The sequence below is a fragment of the Balaenoptera physalus genome (assembly GCF_965194825.1).
Source record: "Balaenoptera physalus genome assembly, chromosome: 17".
NCBI lineage: Eukaryota > Metazoa > Chordata > Mammalia > Artiodactyla > Balaenopteridae > Balaenoptera > Balaenoptera physalus.
Genome location: NC_138895.1, coordinates 40,200,241 through 40,227,868, shown reverse-complemented (window position 1 = coordinate 40,227,868; position 27,628 = coordinate 40,200,241). Strand labels below are relative to the sequence as shown.

The 27,628-nt window shown below is 35.7% G+C and overlaps 1 protein-coding gene and 2 long non-coding RNA genes across 4 annotated transcripts in view; 1 reads left to right on the top strand and 2 right to left on the bottom strand.

The window, feature by feature from the left end:
* The window catches only part of NECAB1 (N-terminal EF-hand calcium binding protein 1), an 88,382-nt gene extending 81,230 nt beyond the window's left edge, over positions 1-7,152 (bottom strand). The window contains exon 1 of one of the 2 annotated variants that reach the window (XM_082434195.1): positions 1-7,152. This exon is cut by the window's left edge and continues 8,880 nt beyond it. The gene's annotated coding sequence lies outside the window, so the exon portion shown is untranslated. The other variant, XM_082434196.1, reaches the window with a different exon arrangement.
* The window catches only part of LOC309647170, a 473,470-nt gene that overhangs the window by 164,869 nt on the left and 280,973 nt on the right, over positions 1-27,628 (bottom strand). The gene's annotated exons all lie outside the window — the stretch shown is intronic.
* LOC309647165 overlaps positions 1-27,628 on the top strand; it is a 56,123-nt gene extending 28,495 nt beyond the window's left edge. The window contains exon 2 of the long non-coding RNA XR_014255845.1: positions 7,146-27,628. This is a non-coding gene — a long non-coding RNA (uncharacterized lncRNA). The remainder of the gene's footprint in view (positions 1-7,145) is intronic.

Below are 27,628 nucleotides of genomic sequence, written 5' to 3'. Positions count from 1 at the left end.
TCAAGGGTTGGGGAGAGGCAGTCAATATAAAGCATTAGGTGGAGCTTTCAACAATATGTCAACCTCACTTTCATCCCCACTATCAGTTGCACATGGTGAAGCTAATTCTTGAGGCTTTCTGAGGTTTTGTGATACCAGTTGGATTGCATCTTGGCTTCTTACACTACCTGCTTATGCTTCAGCTTTCTCAGATCTTCTAAATCAGTTACCGCTAGATTCACCTTTTTTTCATGTTCCAAGCTTCTATACCATTTTTCTTCCATCCTTCTTATCTTTGTGGGTTTATGACTCCTTTTTATCCAGACTCTCTTAATGCCATTTTTGAAGGGTTTAGGGAGGGAGCAAAACTAATATTCTATGTTTGCTCTCCAATCTAACTACACCTTCCCTCTAGATTTTCCTATGGCATATTAGAAAAAATCAACTTTCTAGTGACTTCTCCTCTCTCCCAAATCTTTACTACACAGGAGGAAGTGATTTAGAGCATTCCTTCTTTATGTTCAAGCTAAGGGAATTTAAGTTGTCTGAACTTTATAATCACCTATATGTGAAATTTTAGCCTTCCCTTACTTCTGTAATAAACAACCATGAAAAGGAGAAAAATAACTTCCAAGCCAGAAAGAATTAGTTGTCTTTCTGAATAAAGAAGAACTTTGGAAAATAGAACAAACTTGCAGATTTCATTATAAAAAAGAAATTCACATATAATTAAACTGTGTTCCTAGAAACCTAGTTTGTTTGAGGAAGAAAGGTTTATATAAGAAGACAAGAGTCCCCTAGAGGAAAACTTTAGTATAAAGTAATGATAATTCTTGTCATCTATTAGGTAATTTCAAAAAACATGAGATTAAAGTGGCTTCCATTTAGCTAGCTAGCCAGGGCAGATATAAAGAGTGTTGTAGAACGCCATCTGAAAAATCTCACCTCTGTGGCATTCCAGCTGTATGCATCTCTTATTTCTGAATTGCCATTGTCACGTGAATACACACAGACATTTTGCTCAACACAGCATGTCTAACTCATTACTGCAGGACGAATGATACTCTGTGATTCCTCCTTGGGGTTGATAGCTAGAATAGATGACTTCTCAATTTTTTCTATATTTCAGCAAGTCATTGTATCCTTAGGTTTCACAAATATTAAGCCCCAAATAATATTGATGATGAGAGGAAGCAAATTATTACAAATGTGGAATTTTGAAAGATATCTGTGGGTTGCAACTTTTGACTGCACAGAGCATCATGGAATCTTCCTTTATGGTATAAAAAAACTAATAAATTTTTGGATATACTTATTTGACCTCTCCTCTCTGAGCTTCTTCTCCTCTCCCCCAAATCTTTACTACATACTACTGTGAGACTATTTCCCTTAAACTTCATTTTTATTATATTTCTCCTTTATTTACAACCACCAATGATAATCTCTGATCATATGAAGTCTAAATGCATCTGTCTAGCTTTGAAGACCTATCCTGACCCTAGAGTCCAGGTAAGTTGGTCTTTCCACTGTCCCAGGTCCATATCCACTGCTCTTCTATATGGCTCCCTTTACCTGGAATCCCCTTTGATTTATTCAGTTTTATATATTTAACATGTAGTTGTGCCAGGTATAGGGAAACAAGGCAAAACCCCTGGTATCTAGAAACTCAAAGTCTAATGGGGGAGATAAGTAAGGAACTGAGATTGTAAGTAGATATACGTAGAGCGTACTAAAGAGAGTAGTGGAGTGGGAGGTAGGTATAAAATTCTGTTTTGAGAGCAGTGAAAGCTTCCTAGAGAAAGTTCTGTACAAACAGAGACCAAACAAACTAGGAGGATGAGTTAGCCAGATAAAAGAAGATGGATAATATAGGGTAGATGAGGACACCCCTCCCTTCAGGGAGATATCATTCTGCCATTAAATCTACCCAAAAGATCCAATTCAAGTCTTATCTCCCCATGAAGCTTCTTCATTGGTTTCTTATTTGATATCATAGGAAAAAGGACAGCCATCTTTCTTCCCTCTGTCTTTTTTCCAATGATGAGGCCCCTAGGGCTCTCTTCACTTTGGTTTCTGGTGGCTAGCTGATAGGAAGATGGAGTCTTGGGAACAGAGATATAGTCCCTATATGCTTGGGCCTAATTCGCATGCTTCAGTCTGAGTAACCACAGACTTCACGTTGGATATTATGGACACAAACCCATAGTGGAACCTTGTTTTCTACTTGCTTGTTTGTGTATTTTTTTCTAGAAACCTCTTTGGGAAGAGTATCGTGGATTTCTGGTGGGATTTGGGCATCTCTGGGTACCTTAGCCAAATTCTATTCAATAGCACTCTCCCAAACTGATATTAGACCTGTAATGTTCTCCATTCTTCCAAGCTGTTTTTGAGCTAGAAACCTAGAAATAAAAGATTCATTAATTCTCTAGTGTCTTCTAATTTCCTTAAACTCTCATGTTCCTTCTCATTAAACACAGCTGCACTGCAGCTGTTGGCAGCAGTAGCAGGAGTTCAAGGCTAGCCTGTGACCTAACACAAAAATATAGTTGTTCACTATGCATTCACTCTATGGTGGTGAATGTAGAATGCAAGCTTGTACAAAGTGACTATAGAAAATAAAAACCAAAGTGCAGGTGAAGAAAGGGAACATAATCCTTTTTCAAGCCTCTTCTCAGGTGGCAAATGATTGAGTCTAAAAATGGAGAATCCGTTTTATGTCAAGAAAACCTGAACAAAAGACAACAAATCAGGCCTCATTTTCTCATCAGGAACATGAAATCAATTTCATTGTGCTTCAAGACATTCAGTTATCCTCTGTTCAAACCCGAGATGGGTTGTTGCTTCTCTAAAGCCAATTGTTACACTTTGCCTTTTGATACTGAATCACCCAATACAGTGAAGAAAATACTAAGTTTATAAGTGAAATGCCACGCAGATCCATTGGAGAGTGCATATCAATGTTCTTCAGCTGCACAAGCTCATTAGATCTGAGATTACAGTCTTTTTTGTTAGAATTTGGTGGTGCTCACTCATTTTGACATTATAAACATAAAATTGAAAATTCCACTGTTTTTCTGAGGTGTCCTAATAATTATGTACCCATTAATTTGTCTTAAAAAATTGGCCTACTGAGCAGTCTCTTATCAGCCTGTTCAAAAAACTTACTGTGTGTTTCTCCATAACTTAAAATGCAGAAGTTAGATAAGCCATTGCACGTGCAAAAAGTTGTTGCATAAGCAAGAGTTTTGCCAAGCTCTTCTCTGGCTTGCAAGGTAAAAATTATAACTCAAGAAATTACCAACTGTTGGTTGGAATTATTCTGATGTCTGCTTAACACATTTCTAATTCAAGTTTGTCTTTAACATTAGTGCCATTATTTATACAACTACTATATTATCACTACTTATCTTCTCAATTGGTGGCATTGAATTTTGAAATTTTTTCCCATCATTCACTTTTCTCTATTTCCTTAAATAATTAGGCTTATTGAATTCTCAACTCTCCTGCTATATCTAGATTCACCGAGCCTGTAAGATTTTCCCCCATCGTTTCTGTATTTTCAAGTATACTCATTAAGATTAGCTCAAATGTCATCAGGAAACTCCATGAAACTGTCTTTCATGTCTATCTATATTAAATCTTTTACTTTTCTGAAATCTCTTGGCAATATATTTCCCCTTCTCTGTGGTATTTATCACTTGTACCTTGCATTATAGTTTTAGTGTTCATATTTTATTTATGTAATAGACTTTAGCCTCCTTAAGAATTGGGACTTTGTAAAATGTATCTTTACATTATCACAGTGGCTTGTAAAGTCTTCTCCATCTACTAAATTCTCAATTAAAATTTGTTGAATAAATGATAGATAGTAAAAGAAAAAGGAGAATGGTCTTTTCTAGAGGCAAATATAAGGCTAGTATCCATTGGAGGTCCCTGCCATTCCATTTAAATCTATTCATTCTCATTTTGGTTTTTACTAGTTTAAGTATAATGCCCTTCAACTGGTCTTTCATAAACATGGAGTCACTAAAGAGACATCATATGAAAGCATTTAACTTGCCTTTCTTGGCGAGTTTGCTCCTCAGTAATTTCCATGGCACATTCCAGAGAGTTCTGGAGAGACTGCAGTTGATTCAAGGTCTCTTTCAATAAAAATCGAGTTACAAATTGTTCCAAATTGGAGGCCTCTTGGTAGTCCTAAGGATGACAAAACAAATGCAATTAGAAATATGGTAGGAAAAAATAGCCAGGAGTGTTTTTTTTTTCCCCATGTACCCATCAATCTCAGATTAATCCTTGAGAAAAATAGACAAAGAGGAGAGAAAACATGTTGGGTCCTGGAAGTTGGGGCAGAACTCTATCTACCCACCAGAAGTTGAATTAAGAGAGCTGCAGAAATGACTTGAATATCTCATCTCCAATTGCACCTGCTTCAAGATTAGAAAAAAGGACAAAACCCAGTCAAATTATGGAACAGACATCTGTAGAAAAGGAAAAAAATTACCTGGAGAAAAGGTCGGAATGTGACTAATTCTGGGTGGTTTTTTTTTTCTCTTACCAACTAAATGTACTCACATGTTGACAATTGGCTTAATTCCCTTTTGATGTATTTATTATGCTTGATCTGTATTACACTGAAGCCAAAGGAACTTATGTGTTGTTATTTCAAAATTCAGAAAATGTTAGGCTTGGAATATTTAAACACTTTACTAAATCTGCTTATGTCCCTCCTTCAGGAAATTTACCTGAAGCTCAGCTGCATCTAACTTCTAGTACAACACCTCAGCCACAAAAGCACCTTCACTCAAACAACCCCAAGTCTACACAGAGATCATCAGAAACATAATCACTATACCTGCCAAACTTAGTCTAGGTATACAGGTGGGTTGTGGATGGTGCTACTTGTTACTCTTGTCTTCTTCTTTTTTATTTTATAAATTTATTTATTTTATTTATTTATTTTTGGCTGTATTGGGTCTTTTTTGCTGCACACGGGCGAGCAGGGGCTACTCTTCGTTGTGGTGCATGGGCTTCTCATTGTGCTGGCTTCTCTTGTTGTGGAGCATGGGATCTAGGCACGCAGGCTTCAGTAGTTGTGGCACATGGGCTCAGTAGTTGTGGCTTGCAGGCTCTAGAGCGCAGGCTCAGTAGTTGTGGCGCATGGGCTTAATTGCTCCGCGGCATGTGGGATCTTCCCAGACCAGGGCTCGAACCCGTGTCCCCTGCATTGGCAGGCAGATTCTTAACCACTGAGCCAGCAGGGAAGCCCACTCTTGTCTTCTAAAGTCTCAGAGAGAACCAAGGCAGAAAATAAAATCAGGTTGGCATGGAATGAAATGGTGACAGAACCACTTTTTCAGGTCGTGGGACCAGCCAGCTAAACCTGATTTCCTAGAGTCTCAGGTGGGAACAATAGACAAAAGTTCAGCCAAGGAAAGGATTTATTTGGCTCCATTCCTAAACAAAATGATTATTTCATGATTGAAAATACAAAACTGAAAGGAATGATGGTGACAAGATAATGCTAGGAAATACAGCATGCTGGGGAATCTTGGGGCATGGTTGCAAACCCAAGCAAACAAGATTTAATTAATCTCTCTGGGTCTCAGCTTTCTCACTTACAAATCAGACTAAGCACTCTGGCATACATTCCAACTCAAAAATATTCTGTACTATCAATTCTAAATTAGGAAATATTGAGCTTCTGGACTCCTGATACAAGTTATTTTGTTATTTTTCTTCTGTTAACGGAAAAACCTAATGTTGCAGAAAACTTCATTTCTTTCCTAATTTGAAATCATAAAAGGTTTTGATCATCAGCCTCTTTTTTAAGTTCATTTTTTTTTTTGCAGCTGAACAGCACAGGAGATTTTCTTATCACCATATCTTATTTAAAAATTAAAAATTTTAATATCTTTAAACTCCATCTAACAAATTAACCATAAAATGAAACATTACATGCTATAATAATCATTAGGATTTTTGGTGAGTTAATTCAAGATAAAAAATATACAAAATATTTAATTTGATCAAATAGCTTGCCACTCAGCAGCAATAAAAGATTCAAAAATTATTTCTCAATGTGTTTTTTAAAATTGAGTAAAGCTTTACTTTGAGATGAAAAAGAAACATGATGACAGAAAAAAATTGTGTTTGATCCATTCCCCACAGTTATTCCATTTTGCTAAAACATATTTTTAAAATAAAATGTATTAAGACGATGAGAAGATGTAATTGTATAGTCAGAGATCATGCTAATTGTATTTGCACTTCAGTATACATTGCACTAATCTAAAGCAAATGATATTGTACTTATTTGAGGACAGCAGGTAAAAGTGAAGGAACTATGCATTTATTGAGGTATGCAGCACTACATTGGCCTTATTCTTTTCTCATTTAAATGTTAAATATTTGTCATGTCAGAACTATCTATAGAAAGGAGATTTTGTTTTTTGGATTATCCAATTTAAACACTCTGGTCATTGAGATTAGATTTTAGCTTCGGAGACACAAAGGTCTACTCTTCTGTATGCCCCATGATGCCCAGAGCAAATGCTCATCCAACACTTGAATGTTTGCAGATAAGCTAACTGAGAATTGATTGTGTTTGTTATTTTGGTCTTACATATAAAGACTGTGGTGATGTTAGAGTTTTGAGGACAGTTAAAATCAGTCAACTGGCTACTCTGTCATTTTCTATCATAGCAAATTAAGAAATTGTTATGCTGAGACTTGCATCTTACCTTGAGAATTTGTTATCCTCATTAGTAACTCTCCAGATAACATTAAGAGATGGCACAACCCAAATGGTACATTTGACAGAAATGTTGGTGCCTTGACATTGAGAGGATGGTGGGTGGGTTTAAGACTTTGGGGGATTAGGTTTTTTGAGTCAATTATGAAGATTTGCTGTTATGTGCTGCCCTTGATGATAAGGAGAAAAAAGAGCTTGTTTTCTAATATTTATCATTCCAAACTCAGCTCATGGTATCATCTGTGTATTGCCTTTCCTCCCCTTGAACCACTATTTCTTTTCACAGGATTAGGCACACATCCTTTCACTCTGTGTGCTCTTGTATCAACGTTTCCTTACCTAGGGTATAATTTTATCATTTTATATTGTAATATGTTGTTTACTAACATGTCTTGATCATCTCTGCCTCCAGAATACCCAGAACAAAGCCTGGCTCACAGCAGCTGATCCTTAAATGCTTAAAGACTACATGAGGTACAGGGAATCACATGGAGATTCAGGCACCAGAGGGAGTGTCTGAACTCTAGAAACTGCTCTTGCCTCTCCCCAATTACCAGATGCCTTCCCTTGCATCTAGCCCTTGCTGGTGGTAGACGCTGCTGTGCAGCTTGTCCAGTCATGTGGGCTCTAGAATAAAGAGAAATACAGCTTTATTTTTAACAGATTGTCCTCATTTTATTCTCTAGACCATTTGTTCGTTTTCTTCCCTTCCCTTAATCTGGATTCCAAGGTTTAGGACTGTAGACCCAGGTGGCTTCGATCCAATCTTCCTTTCCTTCCCTCAGAGATGCAGCAGATGTTCCTTTGGAAGGCAGTGGCAAAAGAAGCAGATGGAAAATTAAATAGATAACAAGCTGGAAAATGTCAAAGCCTGGCCCTTTTTATTCTCAACAAATGTGTTGGCTGAGAAGGTACAGAAAGGGATCTTTTCATACTGAACTCCCAGAAGACTGATATATTGGCTTAAGGCATGTATTCCTTTGGGCAAAATCTGGAATCTGAGAGATTGGTAGAAAGAACTAATAAAGCAGTAAAAATAATGTACAGATGGTACCTGATATCCAGATTCTGCCTCTTTTTCCAAACACAGGTTATTCTTTCATGTATATTAAAAAAGGATATGGGCAAATGAAGGCTTAGAGTATGTTTCTCAGGTTCCAATAATGTTCACTGAATTCACTGATAATTGTTCAAGTGATAATTAAGTGGAAATTGTTAATAAAGTAGCATTAATATTTCCATTTGTGCCTTTGGAAAGTCAGAATGTAAATATTTCAATACACGTATTTCCTTTGTGTGGAGCTGGAACAAGGCTAGGAGTCATTCAAGTAAAATCCTTAGCATTAGAAGCATGGTACTTTGAAAAGCAGGCTCCTTAGAGGACTGCCTGTGCATTTTTACTGTCAGGTCATCGTCAGAAAGCAAGCTCTTTCCCATCTGGGTGATGGAAGAGTGGAAATCTTAGCTATTAACCCACTATGAATCATCTCAGTTTATGATGAAAATAAGAGCATAGTCTTCCCTGTTTGTATTTGCCCTACTTGAAAATTAATCAAGTCAGTGACAACCAGTCTCAGTGTCTTCTTGTTTATGAGATCAGATACAATCACACTTAGCAGGTGATACTGCTTCTGACTGCCTTTTAATCTAAGCTCCTGCTGCTCTACCTGTTGTGTCAGACATCTATGCCAGCTTCTATAACAGGAAGAAATTTACTTTTACAAAAATAATGTTGTTTTATTCTCTTTTCCTACTTTCCCCCAAACTGTTACTTTTTAAATACTAACTGGCTTACACTATTACCTATGTCCTATTTCTTTAAACATTCTTAGGCTTTCATCTTATTATTTTTATTTAAAAAAAAATTTTATTGGGGTACTCTGATGCTTTTGTAAATATGTATAAAAGGGTTTCATCTTCAAGGAATTCATGGAAAAGACTCTGACAAGTACAGGTTTCTGGTAACTGACTGTACTGCTGAACTGAATGAATAAGCATTTTCAGAACACTAATGAAAAACTGATGAACTCACAAAAGTGCTAACAAAAGATCGATGAAAAAAATTAATTACATGGGACTGAGTGAACTGATGAGGATGATTATAATTTTTGTGACTTTCTGTTTGAATTAAAAAAACAAAAATTTTTATTGGGGTATAGTTGATTTACAATGTTGTGTTAGTTTCAAGTGTGCAGCAAAGTGAATCAGTTATACATATATATATATATATATATATATATATATATATATATATATATATATATATATATATGCTTTTTTAAGATTCTTTTCCCATATAGGCCATTACAGAGTACTGAGTAGAGTTCCCTGTGCTATATAGTAGGTCCTTATTTGTTACCTATTTTATATTAGTGTGTATATGTCATCCCCAATCTTCCAGTTTATCCCTCCCCACCTTACCCCCTGGTAACCATAAGTTTGTTTTCTACATATGTAACTCTATTTCTGTTTTGTAGTTAATTTCATTTGTACCCTATTTTTTTAGATTCCACATATAAGTGATATTATATTTGTCGTTCTCTGTCTGACTTACTTCACTCAGTATGACAATGTCTAGGTCCATCCATGTTGTTGCAAATGGCATTATTTCCTTCTTTATGGCTGAATAATATTCCATTGTATATGTGTACCACATCTTCTTTATCCATTCCTCTGTTAATGGACATTTAAGTTGCTGCCATGTCCTTGTTATTGTCAATAACTGCAATGAACATTGGGGTGCATGTATCTTTTTGAATTACGGTTTTCTCTGGATATACGCCCAGGAGTGGGATTGCTGGATCACATGGTAGTTCTATTTTTAGTTTTTTAAGGACCTTCCATACTATTCTCCATAGTGGCTGTATCAATTTACATTCCCACCAACAGTGCAAGAAGGTTTCCCTTTCTCCACACACACTCCAGCATTTATTGTTTGTAGATTTTTTGATGATGGCCATTGACTGGTGTGAAGTGATACCTCATTGTAGTTTTGATTTGCATTTCTCTAATAATTAGTGTGTTGAACATCTTTTCATGTGCTTTTAAGCCATCTGTATGTCTTCTTTGGAGAAATATCTATTTAGATCTGCCACCCATTTTTTGATTGGGTTATTTGTTTTTCTGATGTTGAGCTGCATGTGCTGTTTGTATATTTTGGAGATTAATCCCTTGTTGGTTGCTTCATTTGCAAATATTTTCTCCCATTCTGAGAGTTGTCTTTTTGTTTTGTTTATGGTGTCCTTAGCTGTGCAAAAGCTTTTAAGTTTAATTAGGTCCCATTTGTTTATTTTTGCTTTTATTTTCATTATTCTATGAGGTAGGAACCTACCTCAACATAATAAAGACCATATATGACAAACCCACAGCAAACATCTTTCTCAATGGTGAAAACTGAAAGCATTTCCTCTAAGATCAGGAACAAGACAAGGATGTCCACTCTCACCACTATTATTCAACATAGTTTTGGAAGTCTTAGCCACAGCAGTCAGAGAAGAAAAAGAAATAGAAGGAATGCAAATTGGAAAAGAAGTAAAACTGTCACTGTTTGCAATAACATGATACTATACATAGAAAATCCTAAAGATGTTACCAGAAAACTACTAGAGCTCATCAATGAATTCAGTAAAGTTGCAGGATACAAAATTAATAGACAGAAATCTCTTGCATTCCTATACACCAACAACAAAAGATCAGAACGAGGAATCCCATTTAACATCCCACCAAAAAGAATAAAATACCTAGGAATAAACCTACCTAAGGAGGCAAAAAACCTGTACTCAGGAAACTATAAAACACTGATGAAAGATATCAAAGATGACACAAACAGATGGAGAGATATACCCTGTTCTTTGATAGGAAGAATCAATATTGTGAAAATGACTATATTACCCAAAGCAATCTACAGATTCAATGCAATCCCTATCAAATTACCAATGGCATTTTTCTCAGAATTAGAATAAAACATTTTACAGTTTGTATGGAAGCACAAAAGATGATGAATAGTCAAAGCAATCTTGAGAAAGAAAAATGGAGCTGGAGGAATCAGGATCCCTGATTTCAGACTGTACTACAAACCTACAGTCATCAAAACATTATAGTACTGACACACAAAAAATAAATATAGATCAATGGAACAGGATAGAAAGTCCAGAGGTAAAACCACACACCAATGGTCACCTAATCTGTGACAAAATAGACAAGACTCTACAATGGAGAAAAGATAGCCTCTTCAATAAATGGTGCTGGGAAAACTGGACAGCTACATGTAAATGAATGAAATTTGAACACTCCTTAACATCATACACAAAAATAAACTCAAAATGGATTAAAGACCTAAATGTAAGATTGGACACTATAAAACTCTTAGAGGAAAACATGGGCAGAACACCCTTAGACATAAATCGCAGTAGTCTTTCATTTTAAATGATACACTTTTTAAACTAGGAGAACATCATATCAAGTTTAATCCTTATAAAATTAAGAAAAAAGAAAACTGGTCCTTAATTAAGTGTCTTAAAAATGGACTGAGGTTAATTCCAGATAGGTCTTTGGAAAGCTTAAAGACAGAGCAAGAGATTAAAATATTTTCAAACTGCAGATCCCCGTGTATTAAGAGAATTATAGTTTCGCAGTTTAGTGAAAGAGGAAACAAGGCTCTAATTTTGTAATAAAATGTTATTAAATAACCAAGAAATTAAAAAAATATAAATCCTGTCATAACTAGATATTTTCTAGTTTGAAATCAGAAAATACTGTAGAGATGTTATATTATTTAAGACTTTTAAGTTGACAAACTCCATTATAAAGAGCTCATCCTGGAATTGTCAAGGATTTTTTTCATGTAGATTTCTTTCCTCTGGCTCCTTCTATTGCTCTGTCTCACACAAGCAGCCCCTAACAAGAACATATGGCCCCTTGAATGTCTTTGCTCAAAGAACAATGCCAAAGTAATCTCAAAGTAACCCTCTTCAAAAAAGTAGAATTTCAGGAAAATATGCATGGGTATGAAGATGGGAACATATATGGAGTTAACCCAAACTTGTAGATTAATAACAGATGAAGACACAGATCACATTCATGTGCATCTAACAACATAGTGTGGTAATTAAGAAACTGGGTCTGGGGACTTCCCTGGTGGCCCAGTGGTAAGAATCCACCTTACAATGCCAGAGACGCAGGTTCGATCCCTGGTTGGGGAACTCAACACCTACATGCCACGGGACAACTAAGCCCGCATGCCACAACTACTGAGCTCACGCACCTCAACTAGTGAGGCTGCATGCTGCAAACTACAGAGCCCATGCACCCTGGAGCCTCAGTGCCACAACTAGAGAAGAGAAAACTCTCATGCCATAACTAGAGAGAAGCCCATGAGCCAAAACAAAGAGCCTGTGTGACACAATGAAAGATCCTACATGCATCAAAGAAGATCCCGTGTGCCACAACTAAGACCTGATGCAGCCAAAAATAAATTAAATAAATAAATAATAATAAAAAGAAACTGGGTCTGAAAATATTTACACTGAAGTTCTAATATGAGCTTGTACCACTTAACAGCATTGTGAACTTGGGAAAAATTAAAATTAAAAAAAAATTAAAATTAAAAATTTCTAAGTTCCTGTTTTCCTAACTGTAAGATAAGAACAGTATCAATCTCATAGCTTGTTGTGAGGAGTAAATGAAAAATACATGGCGTGTAAAGTGCACTGTATGATGTCTAGCTTGTAGTTTTTGATAAATGAATGTTCACTATTGTTATGAATCCATTGGTGGAAGGATATTACAAAGTGTAATGAACAGATCATTGACCTAAAATTCACAAGACCTGGGTTTAAATGGTGTGATAATAGTTCAGTTCACAATTATTGCTAGGATAAATATATGGTTCGTTTGGTATGTAACAGGTTTTCCACAAATATTAATTTTTCTGAGTTCTTTCTACATATAGTTAGTACTGCACATCTGTTACCTTGATTGTTCAGAAATGTATAATTTTTACATGCATATTTGTTACCACATTGAAGCTGTGGCCCATGAAATTTGGTCTTTGAGGAGTTACAATGTAGAGTTACAAATGTATAGTTCAACTGCAAAATTAATTTAAAACTGTTTCTGTCCTTGACTTGTTTCTCATCAAGGATAGTATATGAGATCCAATTTATAAATCTAAACAACCCTTCGTGCATTATCTCTTTTATCTACTCTGAATTCTGTCAACCATATCCTCTTCCAGACCATTTCATTTCCCAGAATCTGTTCAAAATTCTTTCTCAGTCTCTAGTGTGATTTTACTCCCTCCTTTTCTTTTCTCTCCCACACCTTTTTATGTATATTGGCTAAGATTTCTTCCCTTCTCCTCAAGTCATTATGAGTGTGGTTCTATTCATCTGGGCCCATTCCTTTATTCTGCTTCATAGGAACATAGAAACCAGAAAAATAATAGCAGGAGGATTTGGGGAAGATGTCCATGTTGGTGGCATTGTTTTTGAAACTCCAGGAATTCTCACATAAAAACCAATAATGCAAATAGATAACAACAACAACAAAACTCCATAGACAACAAATAACAACAAAACTAGAGTTTAAGGTATCATCATGAACCACAAGTTACAAGTGGTTAAGGACAAAATCACTGATAGCCAGAAGGTCTGCATTGCACGGTATCACTGGCTGGATGTATAGGAAGAAACAAAGGGAAGCAATGGGATATGTGACAGACCTGAAGACAAGAGAACTCCAAAATAGCCAACAAATGTTCACAAGAAAGCATAATTAGCTAGCTTGAGAACAGCTAAACCTGGGAGGATTTTTATCCCAAAGTAGGTGAGCATAAAAATCTTAGTAAAGTCTAAAGAGGCTGGAACCATGATCCCCTGTGAACTCTTGAAATTAATTAGCTAAGATGGTATGCTAGGAGGGTCCCACACTGAAGATAAACTGCAGAGAGTCAAATCAAAACTGAGCAGGACAGGTTCACAGAGATCAAGAAGAGAAGATTCAAATAAAAGTCAGGGAGAGGTACAGAGCCAGAAATCTCAGAAGGAAAGACACTATAGTTTTCAATACCACAAGATAACAAAGAGGGAGGTCTTTGAATTCAGAAAAACTATTCTGAATACAACATTCTTTGGAAAATCTAGGAAAATTAGTATTTTTTATAAAAAATAAGCAATAGAAAATTATTAAGGTCAAATTCTATATAATTTTATTATAAAAAAGGGATATGAGCAAAATAACATTCCTGTAGATAGTGAATGCACACCAGAAAGACAAGCCCACCAAACAGATCAAAAGTATAACCAAGTATTTTAAAATGAGACAAAATACATTAATAAAAAATTGAAGAAAAAAGAAAATAAGGAAAAGGAACAAAAGGGATTTGAGAGGAAGTAACAAATATTGTAGATAGGCAAAGAAGATCCAAAAATAGAGTTCCTAAAGAATAAGTATAGAAGTCAACAAAGAAACAGAACAAATACTAGAATCTAACATTCAAGAATGCTTTTCTGAAATAAAAAGATTTGAAATTAGGTATAAAGCCATACTACATGTGTAAGAATATCAACTCAGAACAAACACATCAAGACATATTTTAGTAAAATTACTGGACTTTAAAAGGCAAAGCAAAAAGTCTTTGTGCACTTACACATAAAGAGCAAATGAGTCCCAGAGTTAAAAAAAAACCTAGATTATGTTGAGGCTTTCCAAAAGCAATGCTTTTTTACCAGAAGAAAGAACAGAAACATATTTCAGGTATACAAAATAAGAAAATGAAGCCAAGGATTTTACATCAGGAAGAATTGACTTCTAAGTGTAAGGGGCACAGAAAAATTGTCAATATGAAAAACTTAGATTAAATTGTTCCCATGAGCTCTTCCTGAGGAATCAACTAGAGAATGAGCTTCATACAGCCAAAATTACTAGAGTGTTCAACATAGAGACCAATGATGTAGACCAGGTACTGGCAAACTATTTTGGAGAGGCCTACACAGTAAATATTTTAAACTTTATGAACCAAGAGGCCACAAATCCTGCCAATATAGCATGAAATCAGACATAGATAATTATTAAATGAATGAGTCTGGCTGTGTTTGTAGACCATATTAAACATGTGCTTGGCAGATTTTGGCAGATGGTTGAAGTTTTCTGACCCCTAATTTGGGCACTGAACATCAAAAGCGGCCAACATCAAAAGAGACAATCAGATAGTATGTGCTTCCTGATGAGATAACACACTATCAGGTATAGTCTTGTCAAATGAGACTTTGGATTCAGCTGACAATTTGAAGTAAAAACAGAGTTCAGAAGAACATGATGAATTGTACCATGAGAAGGCAACAGCAGTCTAGATGGTGAGCATCTCTCTAAAGGATTTCAAGGTAACCTGCAAATTAAAAGAGATGTAACAGACATAAAAATAGGCACAAATAAACTATAGTTTTTAGGGATGAACATTTGTATGATGAAACCATAATAAAATGCAAGGAAATGATTACTAGAGAGATCAGTTTGGTCATTATTTACAGGGGAGGGAGGAGATTATAATTGCGACAAGGCACATGGAAGGTCTAGGGTGGTTGGTAAGTTTGTATTTTTGATCTGAGTGGTAGTTAAGAGTGTTTGGGTATAATTATTAAGTTCCACATTTGATTTCTGTGGTTTTTCTCTTTCTCATTTTATTTTACAACAAAAAGGTTAAGATATGTGTACGAACCAGTCTGGTGGAGGTACACTATTCTCATATTTGAGAGGTTGTGGGAATAGACAGATACGGGCTGTAAAATACAGGACTGTTTGGCAATCAGTAGAAACACATACAAATTAGTAATTTTTATCACTTCTCATATACTGTCTTCTCAACTTCTGGTCTACATTTTTCTGGAGTGTAACACAGAAAGAAATGTCAATTTTTTTTCAGTATAAAGAACCCAGAGCTATATTTCTGCATAAATTGAGCTCAATATGTTTGTTGATATTGATAATAAAATATAACCAAAATTTCTTCTCCCAAAAAAGGATGCTTTCCACCTTACTGCTCATACACTTTCCTTTGAATGTCATTTTTAAGCACATGAAATACCTCAAGGGTAACATTCACTTGTAATTTGTCTCCTCCTAAACACCATGTATATGAGGTATCTCAAATATGCAAATTAAAATAATGAAAGAGTGGAATGGTGGTTGTCAGGAGCTGGAGTGGGGGAGAGGAAAATGGGGAGTTACTAGTCAACAGGCCTAAGTTTCAGTTAAGCAAGATGATTAAATTCTAGAGTTCTGCTGTACAACATTGTACCTATAGTCAATGGTAATGTACTGTGTACTTAAAAATTTAAGAGGATAGATCCCATGTTACTAACATAATAAAATAAATAAATAGATAAATAAGTGGATACATTTTTTAAAAGTCTGAGAAACACTAAAAAGAACAAACATTTCCAAATCTCTCTTTTGAAATTGATTTTATCACACACAGAGCATCTTTTTTTAAAAAAGTAAAGCTTTACTTTCAAGCTCATTGATTAATCTTTACTTTGGGGAAAAAAAGAATAAAATTTGTAGATTAGTAACTCTATTATTTACTGAATATCCCTTTGTAAATACAACTGTGTAAGGTGAATTTAAAAAGGAAATAAAACAAAACAGCCTGATTTTGCAGTTGTTATAGGTTAAAATGCATTCATTTCACGAACACTTATCTTACATTAACACACAGAAAACACTGATAAAGTACAAATAAGGTTTTAGCCAAACACTAAATACACATAGGGTTTACTAATTGGGACACATTTCCATTCCCCTACAAAATGAATATAACTACTAAAAGTCTCACTTGGCATGACAGAGAGTATTTAATTTTTAACAAGAACATGGTATCTATAGTCTGTTGATCTGAGAAACAAACTTCAGTATCAGAAAGTCACTGAATTTCATAGGCAAGCAGCTAATCAAAGACAACATATTATAGAGCTAGAAGGGAGCACTGAATACAAATTCCTCATTTCCAAAATGAGGTATAGATTAAGGATACTTGTTCAAGCTCACACAGCCCTCCTAGAGTAGACTAGAATACAGTTGTCTTTTTCCTGCTGCTTCACATCAAAAAGTGTTTAAAACACAAAAATCCTCTTGATCATTTCTGGGTCTGTGGAGAGAAACAGCAATTTCCAGCCTCTTGAGGCTGTGAAGGGCAGAGGCTCTTGACTCTAAAACTGCCCTTAAGGGCACTTCTGGAAGGAAAGCTTTTCAGAGCAAAGAATGAACAATTACAATGGAGGGGAAATGTCATCTAAATTGCAGCTGAACTTCTATTTAAACTGATAGTAGCAAAAAGGCAGCATAAATTTCTGAAAATCAGTTTTTCTTGATCACAGACACAAATCATGTCATCTTCAGAAGGTTTTTCTCAGAAACATTTAAGACCTTCACGTAAAGATTCATCAAAGTCCATGCTGAACTGAGTATCTCCAGGCTGCCAGTTATTTCAATTATAATTTTATATTCTTCTTTCATATTTGAGATAAATTTTCTGTGTTCTGTATTGAATCAAACACTCAAAAACTTTAATATTAGAAGGTAAAATTTAGATTTTAGAAGAAATGAATAAGTTATAACCTTACTATCCATCAAACTATTTTTCATCACTGAAATCAAAACATTTAAATATTTAGAATGATTAAAGTATGTTTATGTTGCTGAAAAAAAATCAAGAAACTGATAGAGCAAAATTAATTCATTTTTTATGTAAACAACGAAAAGCAAATTTCGATTAGGCATTTTGAGCTCCAGACTTGGGGTACTATGGAAAATGAAAAGACTATAAGACAGTGATGAAACTCATAAGAATCTTGATGGTTTCTTACAAAAGGATACATTTTAATCAGAAGCTTAGAGTTTGCTCCTTTGCCATGACAACCGATGTAGAGTCCTGTAGTTGGAAGGTTACAGTGATAACCTTCATTATGCTCAGAAGTGGCCCCATGTTAACAGTTTAGTGAGTGGACTGCAATGAACTGATTTGAGTATTTCTACCCAATTCTGAATAATATATTTTGATCCTCATGGAGGATGTGATTCCATGTTGACAGGCTTGGCCATGAACTCATAGTGTGACTTTGGGTAAGTCCATTAACTCTCATGTGTTTGTTTCCTCAAATCTATGAAATGGGAACACTGGGCTCAGCTTCCACCCCAGACAGACTAAGTCTGTGTTCACTGGTTCGTCTAATGCTGGTTGGAAAGAAAAGAACCGATTTTTCCTCTTCTTTGCATAGCTGAAGCAATTCTCTGGTACCCACTCTACCCTTCTTTTCTTGCTCTATGGTCTCAAAAAAGGTCAATGCAGGGAGATACAGAGCTTACCGAATTATGATCATTCTGCTGCGTGCATCTTGATATTTCACGTGATCCTTGAATATTGCCACTTAAGTAAATAAGAACTAAAGTCAGCTGCTTTGCTGATGAGCAACTTTTTATTTTCTTAATGAAATGAAGAAAATAATTCTAATAATGAAAATGTGGAAACAGTAGAATCCCAGAGAAAAGCACAGGGAAGGTTTTATTCCTTTTAATTAGAGAGGATACCTTTACAGTACCCAGTTAAATACTAATGTTGTCTTCAAAGTTTCACATCAGGTGCTCAGTGTTTGTGTAGCAACACTGATTATTCTTATTAGTGTATCTGACTCTAGGGAGGAATGTTAGGTTTCCTTCTCCCGTACTGTCAACCCTGGGTCTCAGAATATTTCCAGAATATTCTAAGAACTATAATGTTCAGCCTCATTATAAAACTGTATCAAGAATAAGGACCTACCTGAGTTACATATTTCCTATGACAAAGAAAAACAGCATTGTAAACCTTTCTGGATCAAACCAGGGTATAATAAATATACACAAAAATCAAATGTACTATATAGTATTATATACACCAAGGATGATATATGAGCACCAGTATATATATACCTAGGCAATTTGTTTTTTGATGCAGTCACTATCCCTTTCTGCACATCTCTCTCTGTCTCAGAGTTTCTCACCTTTCTCCAGCTCAGAAATTTTGGATCCCATCCTTTCACTCTTAGCAAGCTTCCCACTATCCTTTGCTAAGTTATTAGATAACAAAGACATTAGGTCTTTCCCTTCCCATGGACATTTCCTTTTGAGACTTTAGAGAAATGGATCATTAAAGGTGAATTTTTAAGGATTTGTGAATCTTTGCCCATGATCCTGAAATCATATTCTGGTATATAGTAGGTACTATGGCAGCCATGGAGGTGCTATCAGAGAAAACCTGTCAAAAGAACATACTTATTTGACAGCCTCCAGCTACTATACCTTAGGGATCCCCTAAAATGTTAATGCTGAAGCCACATTCTCTCCAGGCTATTCCTAACTAATGATTAAACATAGTGAAGGTTCAAGAGCTGGGCCATTTCTGCCTGATGTGGAACTCCTTTATGGGCAAGCTTTGCTCTGGGGCTCCCCATTGGCCTGGTCAGGACTTTCTTAGAGGTATTTCCTGCTCAACTTTCATGTCTTTCTCCAGATGTCAGATAAGCATCACAGTGCAAAGGTTCTTCCCACTATTCCTGCTTCCTCTCCGCTTTACCCTTCAGAGGCATTTCTCCCAACAAATTTCTTGCACTCCTAGATCCATCTTGGCATCTGCTTTCCAGAGGATTTGAGCAGACACAGCACTCCATAAATATTGGTTGGGTCAGATAAAGGAATCTCAGGATGAAACACATGAACTATTAGAGGAGGTGAAGAGAGCAGTGAGGAAACAAGATTGAGTACCTACCATTTGCCAGGTGCTTAGCTGTAAGAGAATCTCATGCAGTTGGACTAAAAGATTAGTTGAGATAATGTATGCTCAGTAACTGATATGTATTAAATGCTCAATAAATAGCAGATATCCTTATTATAAAGAATTACATTAGATTCTGTATGAAAAGGTCAAGTGGGTATGAGATATCAAGAATCATGAAAGAGGCAAAGAGTCAGGCAAGAAAAGAGGTCAGGGATCTGAAGGGAACATAGTCCAAGCAGTAATCTGGGTTCAGTCATCTTGGCATGGCTGAGAAAAACTCCCTAGGAGCTGCTGTTACTAATGAAGTTTTAGGTCTTCTGGGGATATTCACCCTTGGTGGCCCCAAATATTAATTTTTTTTTCATTTTTAAGGGTTCTGTGGTTTTGCAGGTCCCTAAATGGTTAATATAGTGTCTGATTTCAGTGAATGAGGAACTATTGGTATCAATTTATAAGTGGTCCTACAAGGCTGTAGTTTTAAATTTGGATTTGGGGCCCTGAGTGGTGGTGGGTGGAAGAGGGGAAGAGAGAGCATACAGGGCCTTGGTGTGAGATCTTGACTTCCTTTCTATCTGAACTTATTCTCATTGAGAACTCCAAGGCTTAGCAGTAAGCTTTTTCATCTGCTTAAAATGCAACTCCATAGTTAGGTGTGTGATTATGGGATTTTCTTAACTGTAGTTTGATTAAAGAGACTTTCCAGATGTAAGACAAAATTTTGAGGTCACATTCTTTACCTCCTAAGAAGATATAGGTTATAAGTAGAAAAGTTCCTCCAGGACACTACAGAGGATAAAAAGGTTGTAAAGAAGCAATAATTAATCTCATCTTGTAGCAATATAAAAGGAATTATTCTTTAGACCAATTGATTATGCTCAAAGCCATCTAAGTGATCTGTCATCAGTGACTTTCAGAAGGTAGCTCCTGATTCCTCTTAGTAAATTAAGCCTACAAGTGAAAGCATTCTTAATTCATTACATGCCAGTACACCTGCCACAAATATAATTAGTCCAGTCTCATAAGGGTGTCATTTTTGAAAGGTTAATAAATCCATCCATACTTTCCCCAATGCCCCAGGGGTCAGTTTTCAATTGCCTATTCATGATGTGTTCTGCTGTTCTTGAAATGCAATGAATATCTCAAATAATTGGTAGTTTGTTTTTAATGTAAGATAGTATTGCATTTCAGCATTGCTGAAATATACAATCTGGTGGTCTGAAAGACTAATTAGGAGATCTATTACCATACCATATACAATGATATAGCCATCTCAACTTGATCTTTTATTGAAACTATCAGGGCCAAATGTGTTTCAAAATTCAGAAATTTTCGGAATCTAGAAAGGTAATACTCAGTATATACCATGTATCATATAAGATCCTTATCAGGGTCTGGGGCAGCACCCAGCACCCAATGACTATACTAATATTTTTGCAGCACAATACTGAATATTAAAATAGGTTTTGCTACCAAGTGAATTTAGGTACTAAGCTTATCAAGCAACATCAACAACAAACAACAATAAAAAGAAAGCCAAAACATTCAGTTTTCAGAACTTTGTGGATTTTGGAATTGCAAATAGGAGTGGTAGTGAATTTGCATCCTAACTCCTCCTCAAACACTCTCCATGAAGATTGTGGGAACAGAAGAGAAAGGGTTGCCAAGAATTTAGCTTGAAATTGAAGTAGGGGACATTTATTGCTGCTTTCTACCTGTTAATTCTATAAGACTCATTTTCAAAATTTCTCTTAGGCTACATAAAATATGGACTCTCTACATAATGCTTTGTCTAAAATGAGTAACTTGGACGAATTATTCTTTTACTGATAATCAGCTCATTGAGTTTTACTTGTGCCTCTGATATGCATGAGAAAATATAAAAAGGAGTGGAGAGTAAGAATTAAAGGAAGAAAACAGCTCCTTCCAGTTACTGCCTTTTTCCTATGGCCACATGTCCATCCTCACAGTAGTCTCATCTTTGCAAAGAGGCTGAAGAGTTGACTATTTTGCATTAATACTTTGTGGCACAGGGAAGGGGGATTAAAAAATTTCCTACTGTTTCTCTTTATTAGATCAACAATCACTTTTTTTTTGTGATGAATCTTTTTCTTTTTTTTTAACATCATTGGAGTATAATTGCTTTGCAATAGTGTGTTAGTTTCTGCTTTATAACAAAGTGAATCAGTTACACATATACATATGTTCCCATATCTCTTCCCTCTTGCATCTCCCTCCCTCCCACCCTCCCTATCCCACCCCTCTAGGTGGTCACAAACCACCGAGCTGATCTCCCTGTGCTATGAGGCTGCTTCCCACTAGCTATCTATTTTACGTTTGGTAGTGTATATATGTCCATGCCACTCTCTCACTTTGTCACAGCTTACCCTTCCCCCTCCCCATATCCTCAAGTCCATTCTCTAGTAGGTCTGTGTCTTTATTTCCGTCTTACCCCTAGGTTCTTCATGACCTTTTTTTTTTTTCTTAGATTCCATATATATGTGTTAGCATACTGTATTTGTTTTTCTCTTTCTGACTTACTTCACTCTGTATGACAGACTCTAGGTCCATCCACCTCACTACAAATATCTCAATTTCATTTCTTTTTATGGCTGAGTAATATTCCATTGTATACATGTGCCACATCTTCTTTATCCATTCATCTGTTGATGGACACTTAGGTTTCTTCCATGTCCTGGCTATTGTAAATCGAGCTGCAATGAACATTTTGGTACATGACTCTTTTTGAATTATGGTTTTCTCAACAATCTCTTTTTCTCTCAGCCAAAAAAATCTGGCAACACAATGATCAAGATAGTAAAATAGTTATTAATAAAAGTGTTTTTGTTATCATCACTCCTGGGTAACTTTTGTTTCCTATTACAGTCTTCTTGGTGCTTAAGACCTGGTAACACCTTGAATGTAGCATGTGCTCTTAGTGTGCTTATTAAATTGGATTGAGAAAGCATCCTTATGCCCTTCACACCACACCCTTTTTTTGTTTGTTTCTTTGCTTATTGCTTTTCAAAAGAAGTCTGTGTTTCCTATTGTTGAAGCTACTTTTCCTGTTTTCTCTCTAGGATTCAGAGGCATTGGATTCTGCTCCTGAAGCTATTTATATCCTTTGTACTTCCAAGGGGGTTGTAGGAGTATATAATCTATCACTGCAAATGATCTGTTTTGATCACATAAATGAAGAGATGGCTGACTAAGAGTTGTGATTCCTTTTCAGTTATTCTCCTATATTGTTATGAATTAATTTCTGTTGGATTTTGATAATTCTGTTATTGACAGACATTTGTACCTCCACATAATCATGTGTGTCTCTACCCATAAGTAGCAGTTTGGCCTGTCACTCAGGGATATACATGCACTTCTATGCATTCACCAGACTGAAGTTCTCCCAGAAACAAGCTCATTTTGCTTCATCATTATTAAAAATATTTATGTGGGAAAAAAGTGTTTAGAACTGTTAAGAAATATATAACTAAATATGTTATCAATGTACTTTATATGAAATTTATGCTATATGTCTCTTTTTCCTCCTTGCTCTTTATCAGCATGAAAATGAGGCTTCTGTTTCTAAGAAACTCTAAAAATATTGCTCACCTGCACCTATCCTGTTCTGCCACACTATAATCTTGGTTATAGCTCTCAAATGTCAGAACAGAAGATCATGAACTGAAGATGTGTCATAGACAAAACTGTTTTAAAGGCATGTTCAACATAATGGACTAAGGAAAAAAATCCAACCATGAGAAAACTTGATGTTGACTTAATTAAAAAAAAAAAAGCATCCTTTATAAAATACAAACTGTATGAACACTATAATTAAAACTGCTAATCCTTTTCTTTTTTTCAGTCCTCTCCAGCTGGCAACAAAATGCCTCTGGCCCCTTGCCAGGGAGCCCTGAATGTCTCTGGCACCAATGGAACCCAAGCAGGCTAGAGATAGGCAGTTCTCACTTCACACTTTGGTAAATTCAGAAATAGTATGTTGCTGCCCTGGGCAGCTAAACATTCCAAATTTTAGAAACAGCTTTTGGTGGAAATTTTGTGAATCTGCTCCCTCCTCACGTTTTCCCTAGTTCCTTGGAATGAACAGTCACTTTGGCCCTCCAGCTTGACAAGAACTGTATTGCAGTCACTGAGCCCCTCTTTCCTTCCAGCTGATGCAAGATCAGCAGTGATCTGCGGCATATCCTTGCCTTTCCTGTGATCTAATATATTTCAAAAAATGTTACTGAGTGGCTTAACTGCTAGCACTATAAGATACTTCAAGATAGTAAATGGCTGAGTATGGTTGGGACAGAAATCACATAGGACTGGCTAAAGGTGGGCGTGGAGAGATGAGCAGCAGTGCCAGATGGACAAGAGGGCCAAGTCTTGTGTGCCCTGGACAAAGAGTCTGGACTTTTTCCTGAGAGCAGTGGAGAGCCATTGCAAGGTTTTAGGCAGATGAGGGAAAGTCTTATTTTTTAGAAAGATTTCTCATCCTGCAGGATGGAGCATGATCTAAAGACAACATTGGGAGCAGAATAATGAATTTGGTGTCTGTGGCAAATAATTCCAGTGAGAATCATGGCAACTCTCCGACCATGGCCCAGACAGTGAGTTGAGAGAGAAGAGGATGTGAACAATATTAAAGAGATTAAATCAGTGGGACTAGGTGATTGATTCTACCACAGGGGAAAAAAGAAAGAGTAGAAGGTGACAAAGAACTGAAGGGGACACAAATTTGAAATTAGCCTTTTTATTTGAGTGTTAGTCATATGGGTGATTTATTTTCATTTAAACTATTTTTTTATTGTTAAAATGTCATTTGAAATATTGTATATATTACAAAGAAAATTTGAAAGGTGTGATATTTAGTGATATAATGTTTTTCTTAAGATAGAAGTCATGATGCTAACACATTTACTACAATAAGATTGTTATTATTGCCCATATTTGACTGAATCATAAGGCAAATCAAAATGCATTTCTCTGCTTTAATAGAGATAATACCTGTGAGTTACTCCCTCACCTACCCGCATTTCATGTAATTGAGATACTGATTTTCAGAGTAATACAGAAAAATGATATGACCATGTGAGGAAGAAAGAATGATCACTTACATATTTTGATATTCCTGAGAAAAGAAAGAAAAATCTTCACATAAATATTTTCTGAATATTTTGCATAACTGTTTGCTGTTGTAAGCCAAAAATTCTTGGTCTTTATCCACTACTTTTGGAGCACACAAAAATATACCCAAATAGGAAAACAGTGCTGGCAACCTTGTCTTAATTCATTTTGACTGTTAACAACCAAAAAAATAATCGATCAAGAATAACACTTTTTAAAAATAGTTATTTTTAAAAATAGTTGCATTATATTTTTTCTGTGTGGGTATGTAATTCTTGTTGAAAAATTTGTAGAATTAATAAAAATCACCTAAATTCACATACACATAAATATGCACAAAATGGCAGAATGGACACAGTAACTTTTCTTTAAAAGAATAAAAATCAATACTATGACTGGAGTAAATATTATCTTGAATTTAGAGGTTACAGCTGAGAAACCAAATAAATATATATGAGAGAAGTAAGAGCTCACTTAATTGACCTCCACTGTACTGACTATTCCCTCTGTTAAATTTTCAATGTCCCTCCACTGCTTAACAATTAAACTAAATTTCCAACCAGTTTGCCTTTCAGCCTGAACACCCACTAGCAACCAAAATAGCCTTATGCTTCAAACATGCATTATTCACTGTATTTCCATGAAAATACACTGTTTCTCACACATTTGCTTATGTTATTTGTTTTCCTGAAAGTGAATTCCATTCCCACTATTGCTCCAGCAATCTCTACCCATAGACAGAGATTTCTGTTCTTTGAAGTTCAGCTGAAATGCCATTTACTCCTGGTAAATTTCCAGATTAGCTGGACAAAGAGATGCATTCCTATTTTCTATTCTTACCATGTGGTTTGAACCATTCTTATCAAATCTGTTCAAAGTTTTGCATTACAGACAGTCCTGCATTACCCATTCTACTCTATGGTAAGCCTCTTGAGGACATTGTGTGGTAAAACTTAGATTCCTTTCTACTTCCTAGCACAGCATTTCTGCTGAATGAGTGACTGAATGGATTCATTCCTAAAAGAAGACATTGATTTTCAGTTATTAAAAAAACTGAAACACTCTTTGAAAGCTGGTACTCATGAAGTACTTCCTTAAAAGCTTATCTTAGACTAGTCATCTTTAATATTGATTCAAACACATAAAAATGTATTTCCTTTCTTGTTATGCATGTTTTGGCTCTTTTGATACCTATTTCATTATACATGCATTTGTATATGTGGCTTGAGGCACAGTTCTAAAAACATAATTGATTCTCACTATCTTTCAGCATTATTACTACTCAACTAAGATGAGGAATGGACATGTATGTCGGTTTTAAAAAATCAATTTGGTTTCTTTTAATGGAGGCAAATATTAACAGAGAAAAAAACCAGGAAAGATTCCCTTTCACCACTCTATCTCAACACACACACACACACAAACACAGTTAAAAGTTAACTATTACAGTGGTTTTAAAGATATGTACACATACTCTATGATACCTTACCCTTGAATAAGTGGAGTTTAATTCTCCTCCCCTTGAGGAGGGCTAGATTTAATGATTTGCTCCTAATGAACAGAATGTGGTAGAAGTGATTGGATGTTACTGCCAAGGTTATATTATAATCATAGTCTCTCTCTCTCATCTTAATCTCTCTCTGTATGTCTCTTTGCCTGACTGTCTTTGTCTTTTCCTCTTTTTGGGTCTTGCTCTGGAGAAAGCCAGCTGCCATGTCATATGAGCTGCACTAAGGAGAGGCTCACATGATGAGGAACTAAAGCTACATGACTGACTCTCTATTCCCTCTGAATATGCCAACAGATGTTCAGAAGCAGTTCCCCAAGCTCCTGCAGATGACTGCAGTCTCAACTCAAATCTTAACCATAAGCTCTGAGTCAGAATCACCCATTTAAGCAACTCCTGAATTCCTGACCCTCAAAAACTGCATGAAATATCTGGTAATTTAGGGGAAAAATTTGTTACATAGCAGTAGATAACTGTTATAACTAACAAGTCCTAAAATAGTTCTTCTTTTCTCTCTAACCAATCATATTTTTTTGTCATCTTTTCAAGAAATTGACTAGAAACCATGGTAGATTCAAACTAAGAAAGCTAGGAAGAAATTCATAGGGCATCAGTTTTGAGATTACTGTCTACATCTTAGCTGTATGACCTAACACTTTTTTCCTCAGTGTCTTTATTCACTATAGGAACAAAGCAGAACTTACCTAATAAAATATTAGAATTAAATAAGATACTAAACTAAAATGTTGGCATAGTCTTTGGTAAGTTGTAATTACTCAATAAATGTTAGCTTTATTATTATTATTCTGGTTTAAAAAGAAAAGCTAAGAGGTTGCATGAATAGACATTCAATCTCACAGAGTAAAAACACACAGCTAGTATTCAGACACATAAGTGTAAAATTAATGAAAACAAACTCCTTCCCATACTGTCAGAAGTCAAGCCACTTACAGGGCTAGTGATAGTCTTGAAAAGTGAATATGATCTATAACAGAAATTCAAACTGAATACTGTCCAAGTTCAAAGAAACTCTAAGAGTGTGTCACTTTTGAACCACACCAGAGATCTCAGACCATGCTACAGCTCTGTAGGGCCATTAGAGCTACAGGCCATGTGCTAGCACACAACTGTCAGATCACTAAATAAATCATTCCAAAGGGGACATCATACAACACTATGTGGCCATGAGCTTTATTACCTTGTAGCCACACAGGAAGCACAGGTATAATGTACCACATATTTATTTTGTTTTTGAATATACTATTCAAATAAGGACTTTGGAAAAAGTAAATATTCTTCAAATAATATTTAGCATTTTTTGTATGCAATAGCAAACAAGAAAGCGAAAGAACAACTTCAACATGATAATAACAAATGCTTGTTGGAGCTGAGAAATACAACACAGACCAAGTTTTAATCTCTCTCTCTGCACTTTTACACTTTAGGCAAAAGAAATGAG